Consider the following 6,894-nt stretch of genomic DNA (forward strand, 5'->3'; position numbering starts at 1 on the left):
AAGTAGGTCGAGTATTCCGCTTTCGGAAGTACTACCAGGTGAAAATTTGCATAAAAGTTAACCCTCACGTCTGATTTTAGTGGCCTCATCTTGCGTAGCTCTCTCACCCTGTGCAGATCGCTGGAGCCTGGCAAGGACTGTTCTTGAAGTAGGAAAACTACATTACTTTATGCAACCATTTGCCGAAAAGTATATATATATATATATATATATATATATATATATATATATATATATATATATATATATATATATATATATATATATATATATATATATATATATATATATATATATATATATATATATATATACAGGGTCTGTTCTGAAAGTAGTAGGACTGGTTTTTTTCTGGTCGAACGGGCGTACGAGAGGTGGTCTGCGCGTGCACGATCGTTGAAGGGGGATATTGGGAATGCTGGGGAAAATCGGCAGTCGGCTCTCGGCCGTTGAAGAGAGGAGGTCGCTTGTACTGTGAACCCCTGTCGAAACGTCTCGTCACGCAGAATCGTCGAGCGTTTACTGGATCAGTGATACGCGATCAAATTTTGAGTAAATCTTGGTAAAACGGGCAAAGAGACTCACAACATGATTAAGGAGGCCTACGGTGACGCTTCCATGAGTAGATCAGGTGTTTTTTGAGTGACACAAGCTTTTCCGAGAAGGTAAGGAAAGAGTGGAGGAAGACAACCACTCCAGACACCCTCCGACCAGCATGACCAACGAAAATGTGTAGCGAGTGAAACATTACTTAACAGTGAACGTAGAATGAGTATCACAATGATTGCTGATGACTTGAGCATTCCTCAAACACGAGTTTTTGAGATCGTGACAGAAAACTTATCCATGAGGAAAGGGCGCGCGAAGTTGGTGCCGGGAGTGTTGTCAGAGGAGCAATAGGCCAAGCGGTAGGATCTTCTTGATCATGTGAATGAGGACCTCGATTTTTTGCCCAGCACAAGGCGGCAACGCTGCCTCAGCCCCCCTACAGCCTCGACTTGGCCCCGCCAGACTTTTTTCTATTCCCGAGAATAAAATCGACGCTTGAGGGGAAACATCACGGATCGGTAGAGGTGGTTCAACAGGCCGTGACGAGGGAGCTAAACAGCATTCCGGTCCAAGCGTTCCTGGAGGCGTACGAAAACTGTAAAACTCGTTGGCAGCAGCGTGCAGGTGCGGAAGGGTGCTACATTGAAAAATTGTAATCGTTTGTACTATTCTATTGAATAAATTTTGCTTAAAGAAAGAGTCCTACTACTTTCAGAACAGACCATGTATATATATATATATTAGCTTTAAGTGATAACATGTTCAGTAATATTCTAAATTGATCAACACCACACAATAAATAAATAAATTTAAAAAAATGTCCCCTGTGCCCCTTGGTTTCTATGGCTGTTGGCTTCTGTCATATTTATAACGAGCCCCTCATTCCCCTTTCCTTTTTTGCTTAATTGCTTAGCGAGGGCCTCGGTTCTGGCAGCCTTGACGCCATAGGAAGCATAAGAGGGTTCTCACGCAGCTTCCACCCTCTCCGTTCGATGACGTTCTACGTCACACCTGTGGTAACTCAGGACGTTCTACGTCCGCCGCTTATGAACGTGGGTGGCGCTGATGAACACTCTGAAGGTTAGGTTACTTGTAAACATAAATAGCCCCGAAAGCAGAAGATTTGACAGCCGTCGCCGTAGCTCAGAGGTAGAGCACCGGACGCGTAATTCGGAGGTCGTGGGTTCGGATCCCACCGGCGGTATGTGGTTGTTTTTTCTTCTGCTTTTCTAATCAATTCGCTTTAACCGATAACATGCTCAGTAATATTTTAAATTGATCAACACCACAAAATAAATAAATTAAAAAAAAATCCCCTGTGCCCCTTGCTTTGTGTGGCTGTTGGCTTCTGTCATATTTATAACGAACCCCTCATTCCCCTTCCCTTGTTTGCTTAATTGCTTAGCGAGGGCCTCGGTTCTGGCAGCCTTGACGCCATAGGAAGCATAAGAGGGTTCTCACGCAGCTTCCACCCTCTCCGTTCGATGACGTTCTACGTCACACCTGCCGTAACTCAGGACGTTCTACGTCCGCCGCTTATGCACGTGGGTGGCGCTGATGAACACTCTCAAGGTTAGGTTACTTCTAAACATCAATACCCCCGAAAGCAGATTTGACAGCCGTCGCCGTAGCTCAGAGGTAGAGCACCGGACGCATAATTCGGAGGTCGTGGGTTCGGATCCCACAGGCGGTATGTGGTTGTTTTTTCTTCTGCTTTTCTAAACAATTCGCTTTAACCGATAACATGCTCAGTAATATTCTAAATTGATCAACACCACAAAATAAATAAATTAAAAAAAAATCCCCTGTGCCCCCTGCTTTCTGTGGCTGTTGGCTTCTGTCATATTTATAACGAGCCCCTCATTCCCCTTCCCTTGTTTTAATTGCTTAGCGAGGGCCTCGGTTGTGGCAGCCTTGACGCCATAGGAAGCATAAGAGGGTTCTCACGCAGCTTCCACCCTCTCCGTTCGAGGACGTTCTACGTCACACCTGCGGTAACTCAGGACGTTCTACATCCGCCGCTTATGAACGTGGGTGGCGCTGATGAACACTCTGAAGGTTAGGTTACTTGTAAACATAAATACTCCCGAAACGGAAGATTTGACAGCCGTCGCCGTAGCTCAGATAATAAAGAAAAAAAAAAGTCGCCGTAGCTCAGAGGTAGAGCACCGGACGCGCAATTCGGAGGTCGTGGGTTCGGATCCCAACGGCGGCATGTGGTTGTTTTTTCTTCTGCTTTTCAAATCAATTAGCTTTAAGCGATAACATGCTCAGTAATATTCTAAATTTATCAACACCACAAAATAAATAAATGCATTTAAAAAAAATCCCCTGTGCCCCTTGCTTTCTGTGGCTTTTGGCTTCTGTCATATATATATATTGCGAGGAAAAACATTCACGACTGCAGTTTATAAGTACAAGGAGGAACATAGCTTCATATCGAAACGTTTATTAGGTCCACGTTTCGGCCAGAAACTGGAAGGCCAGCTTCTGGTCGAAACGTGAACCTAATAAATTTTTCGATATATATACATACGTTTTGTAGCAACCACATGCTCTTTCTTCGTTCATAAAAGCGTTTATAACCTTCTAAACATGTAAACACTGCTAACAAACGACTGAAGAAGATTAGTTCCAGTGAAAACAGCGGATTATTTCATTTCTTCACGACGTCTGAATGAGCCCGCGATACACAAAAGATGTTGTGAAGCTGCTGAGTGAAGCCGACATTTGGGCAAGTTGATACGCGTTCATTGTAGGGGAGCAGCGCAACAGCTGTGGGAAATTGCGCTTGTCTTGTCTCTGCCCCACCGCTGTCACGCTGTTACCCTACAAGCCTAAGTGCCGAAGTAATCTCATCTAACTTGGCCTGCTCCCCATTATTTTTATGCAAAAATGAACTCAGATAACCCTGGATCAATTATTAAAGCCAGCGCTTCACTAACAGTCGCCAAATCTGGCTTCACCTTTTTGGAAGTGGCCCATGAGCACGCTCTTACCACCTTTCTTGGTTTCACATCCGGTAAATAACATTACGTGGTTGATGGTAGAGAGAGGGTGCGGTAGATGGTCCTTGGCGATCACAAAATGAACAAGGGAGGGGAAAACCTCAGTTTGCTAGAGCCAACGTTTCGACAAGGGGACTTGTAGACAAGTCCCCTTGTCGAAACGTTGGCTCTAGCAAACTGAGGTTTTCCCCTCCCTTGTTCATTTTGTGATTACGTGGTTGAGGCAGAGGAGCAAGCTGGGCACTCGGGCTCGATCTTCCCCAGTTTTGCGCAAAACCAAAACTTTCTTCAAGCTGGGCAGAGCGTCTAACGACCACCAGACCTCAATTATGTGAATAAAGCGTTCACTTTTCGCACAATTGCACTATTCTGAGCACATTTTCTTTGAAAAGACATCACCATCTCGAAATCTTCGCTTCTAAAGGCACTCACAGTATCATTATGTCTTCTGAAGACTGCGAGAGTGGATCGTAGAGCCATGAACTTATCCTCAAAGGGACCCCACAGCAGGTCTACCGCGGTCCTGGGGTTTCTAACGTTCCTTGCCATAGTGTCATTGATCCTAACACTTCATGCTGAGCTCCTCGACCCCCCTCCCCCCCAAAGTATTCTGCACAGCAGGAGTGATGGGACCGCCCGGCTTCAAGGCCTCGCCACACTACGTCAGGCGTTCTGTGAATCGCTTTGGTGTTTCCATGCGGGTGTGCCCCAACGAAAACCAGAAGCAGCCGCCGGACTTCGCCCAGGATCGCGGTGCCCTTTCTGACGATTGCTCCGACCTCATGTTCTGTTCGGACTCGGAAGAGCCGTTCGACAGCTCTATACCGACTTCGTTAACATTTCATCATATCTTCTCCTAAACTGCTTGAATTCTCTGGAATTTTCTGTATTTACACAATACCAAGACCTTCCCTCCTCAAAACCCTCCTCCCCCCCCCCCCCTGCCGGTTGTCACCATCTTGAATTTAATGATCGATCGTCGGACCAAGCCACAGCCCATTGGAACAACATGTGCCAGCTCTAGCGCCCATCCCGCAGGGCGCCCATCCCGCAGTATTTTATAATTATCGTGAAATTATACGTGGGCGCCTGCTCGGTAATTTAGTGCACTAAGCAAACTGGGCATCGCACTTTTCGCTGCTGGATTTCCAATTACTGGAACTAGAATTGACTTTATTGAAAAATTGTGGTACCATTCTTAGAAGAGACCTACTGGAAGCCAGATTTTCGCATTTTTATTTTTTTATCACCTCTGTGTATTCAGTTCCAGCAGAACCTTTAAGTATTAATAATACTCTGTAAGACGCGGATTCGATCCCGGCCGCGGCGGTTGAATTTCATTGGAGGAGAAATTCTAGAGGCCCGTGTACAGTGCGATGTCAGTGCACGTTAAAGAACCCCAGGTGGTCGAAATTTCCGGAGCCCTCCACTACGGCGTCTCTCATAGCCTTAGTCGCTTTGGGACGTTAAACCCCATAAACTAACTAAATAACTATAATACTCTGTAAGAATTAAAATAAATCACCACGAGATAGAGGCACCGGATGCGGTGACGACAACGAATAATCAGCCAGCTCCTGCTCTCGGGCACGCGCCACTCAGGCCACGAGAAGCGTGTCCGAAGGCGAAGAAGGAAAAGCTTCACAGTCTGTTCCTAATGAGGTGCTTCTCGCAGCTGCCAACCCAGTCTATCCTGCTTTCCTTCGAATGGAAACATTCACTGCAACAACAGTTCCTAGCGCTGCAGCCGCCATGGCGGAAGGTTCTGGCTCACGTCTTCAAGGTTCCACGGGGATTTTTAAGCCTGCTTAAGGGGCCCTGCCCGAAGACCTCGCAGTTCCAAATGGACCAGCCACCACCGGCTCCACCTCAGAACCTGGCCCAGATGTGCGCACATCAGGAGTCAGGGCAGGACCAGGTGTTGGCCCCTGGACCTGGTACCGGAGAGACTGCTGATAGGCGGAAGGCAGAGAAGAGCATCTCCTCGTCAACACCATCAGACAGGGCGAGCTCCAGTGGCAAGCCCGCTCCAAGGTAATGTCTAATCATCATCATCATCATCATCAGCCTGACTACACCCACTGCAGGGCAAAGGCCTCTCCCATGTCTCTCCAATTAACCCTGTCCTTCGCCAGTTGCGGCCACTGTATCCCCGCAAACTTCTTAATCTCATCCGCCCACCTAACTTTTTGCCGTCCCCTGCTACGTTTGCTTTCTCTTGGAATCCACTCCGTTACCCTTAAGGACCAGCGGTTATCTTGCCTTCGCATTACATGCCCTGCCCAAGCCCATTTCTTCCTCTTGATTTCAACTAAGATGTCATTAACCCGCGTTTGTTCCCTCACCCACTCCGCCCGCTTTCGATCTCTTAACGTTAGACCCATCATTTTCCTTTCCATAGCTCGCTGCGTTGTTCTTAACTTAAGCTGAACCCTCTTTGTTAGCCTCCACGTTTCTGCCCCATAGGTGTGTACCGGTAGGACACAGCTGTTGTATACTTTTCTCTTCAGGGATATTGGTAAGCTACCATTCATGATCTGAGAGAACCTGCCATATGCGCTCCACCCCATTCTTATTCTTCTAGTTATTTCCCTCTCATGATCCGGATCTGCGGTCACTACCTGCCCTAAGTCAACATATTCTCTTACTACTTCCAGCACCTCGCTACCAATGGCGAACTGCTGTTCCCTTGCTAGGCTGTTGAACATTACTTTGGTTTTCTGCATGTTAATTCTTAGCCCCACCGTTCTGCTCTGCCTGTCTAACTGATTGATCATGCTTTGCAGTTCTTGTCCTGAGTGGCTTAGCAAGGCAATGTCATCAGCGAATCGCAAATTACTCAGGTATTCTCCATTAACTCTTATCCCCAACTGTTCCCATTCCAGACCCCGGAATACATCCTGTAAGCAGGCAGTGAAGAGCATTGGCGAGATCGTGTCTCCCTGCCTGACACCTTTTCGTATTGGAATTTTATTGCTGACTTTATGGAGAACTATAGTAGCTGTGCAATCGTTATAAATATCTTCCAATATTTTCACATAGCACTCTTCTACACCCTGATTCCGCAATGCCTGCATGACAGCTGAGGTTTCCACTGAGTCAAATGCTTTCTCGTAATCAATGAAGGCTATATATAGGGGTTGGTTATATTCTGCACATTTCTCTATCACCTGATTGATAGTGTGAATGTGATCTATTGTCGAGTATCCTTTACGAAAGCCTGCCTGATCATTTGGTTGACTAAAGTCCAAGGTTGTCCTGACTCTATTAGCGATTACCTTAGTAAATACCTTGTAGGCATTGGACAATAAGCTGATTGGTCTGTAATTCTTCAAGT

At 46.4% G+C, this 6,894-nt stretch overlaps 1 non-coding gene across 1 annotated transcript; it reads left to right on the top strand.

The window, feature by feature from the left end:
* Positions 1–2,692: 2,692 nt before the first annotated feature.
* TRNAA-CGC (transfer RNA alanine (anticodon CGC)) lies at positions 2,693–2,764 on the top strand. Its single transcript has one exon. It is a non-coding gene; the product is annotated as a tRNA-Ala (tRNA).
* The last annotated feature ends 4,130 nt before the right edge of the window (positions 2,765–6,894 follow it).

This window comes from Amblyomma mixtum, chromosome 6 (genome assembly GCF_055824585.1).
Source record: "Amblyomma mixtum isolate Tamu chromosome 6, ASM5582458v1, whole genome shotgun sequence".
Lineage (NCBI taxonomy): Eukaryota > Metazoa > Arthropoda > Arachnida > Ixodida > Ixodidae > Amblyomma > Amblyomma mixtum.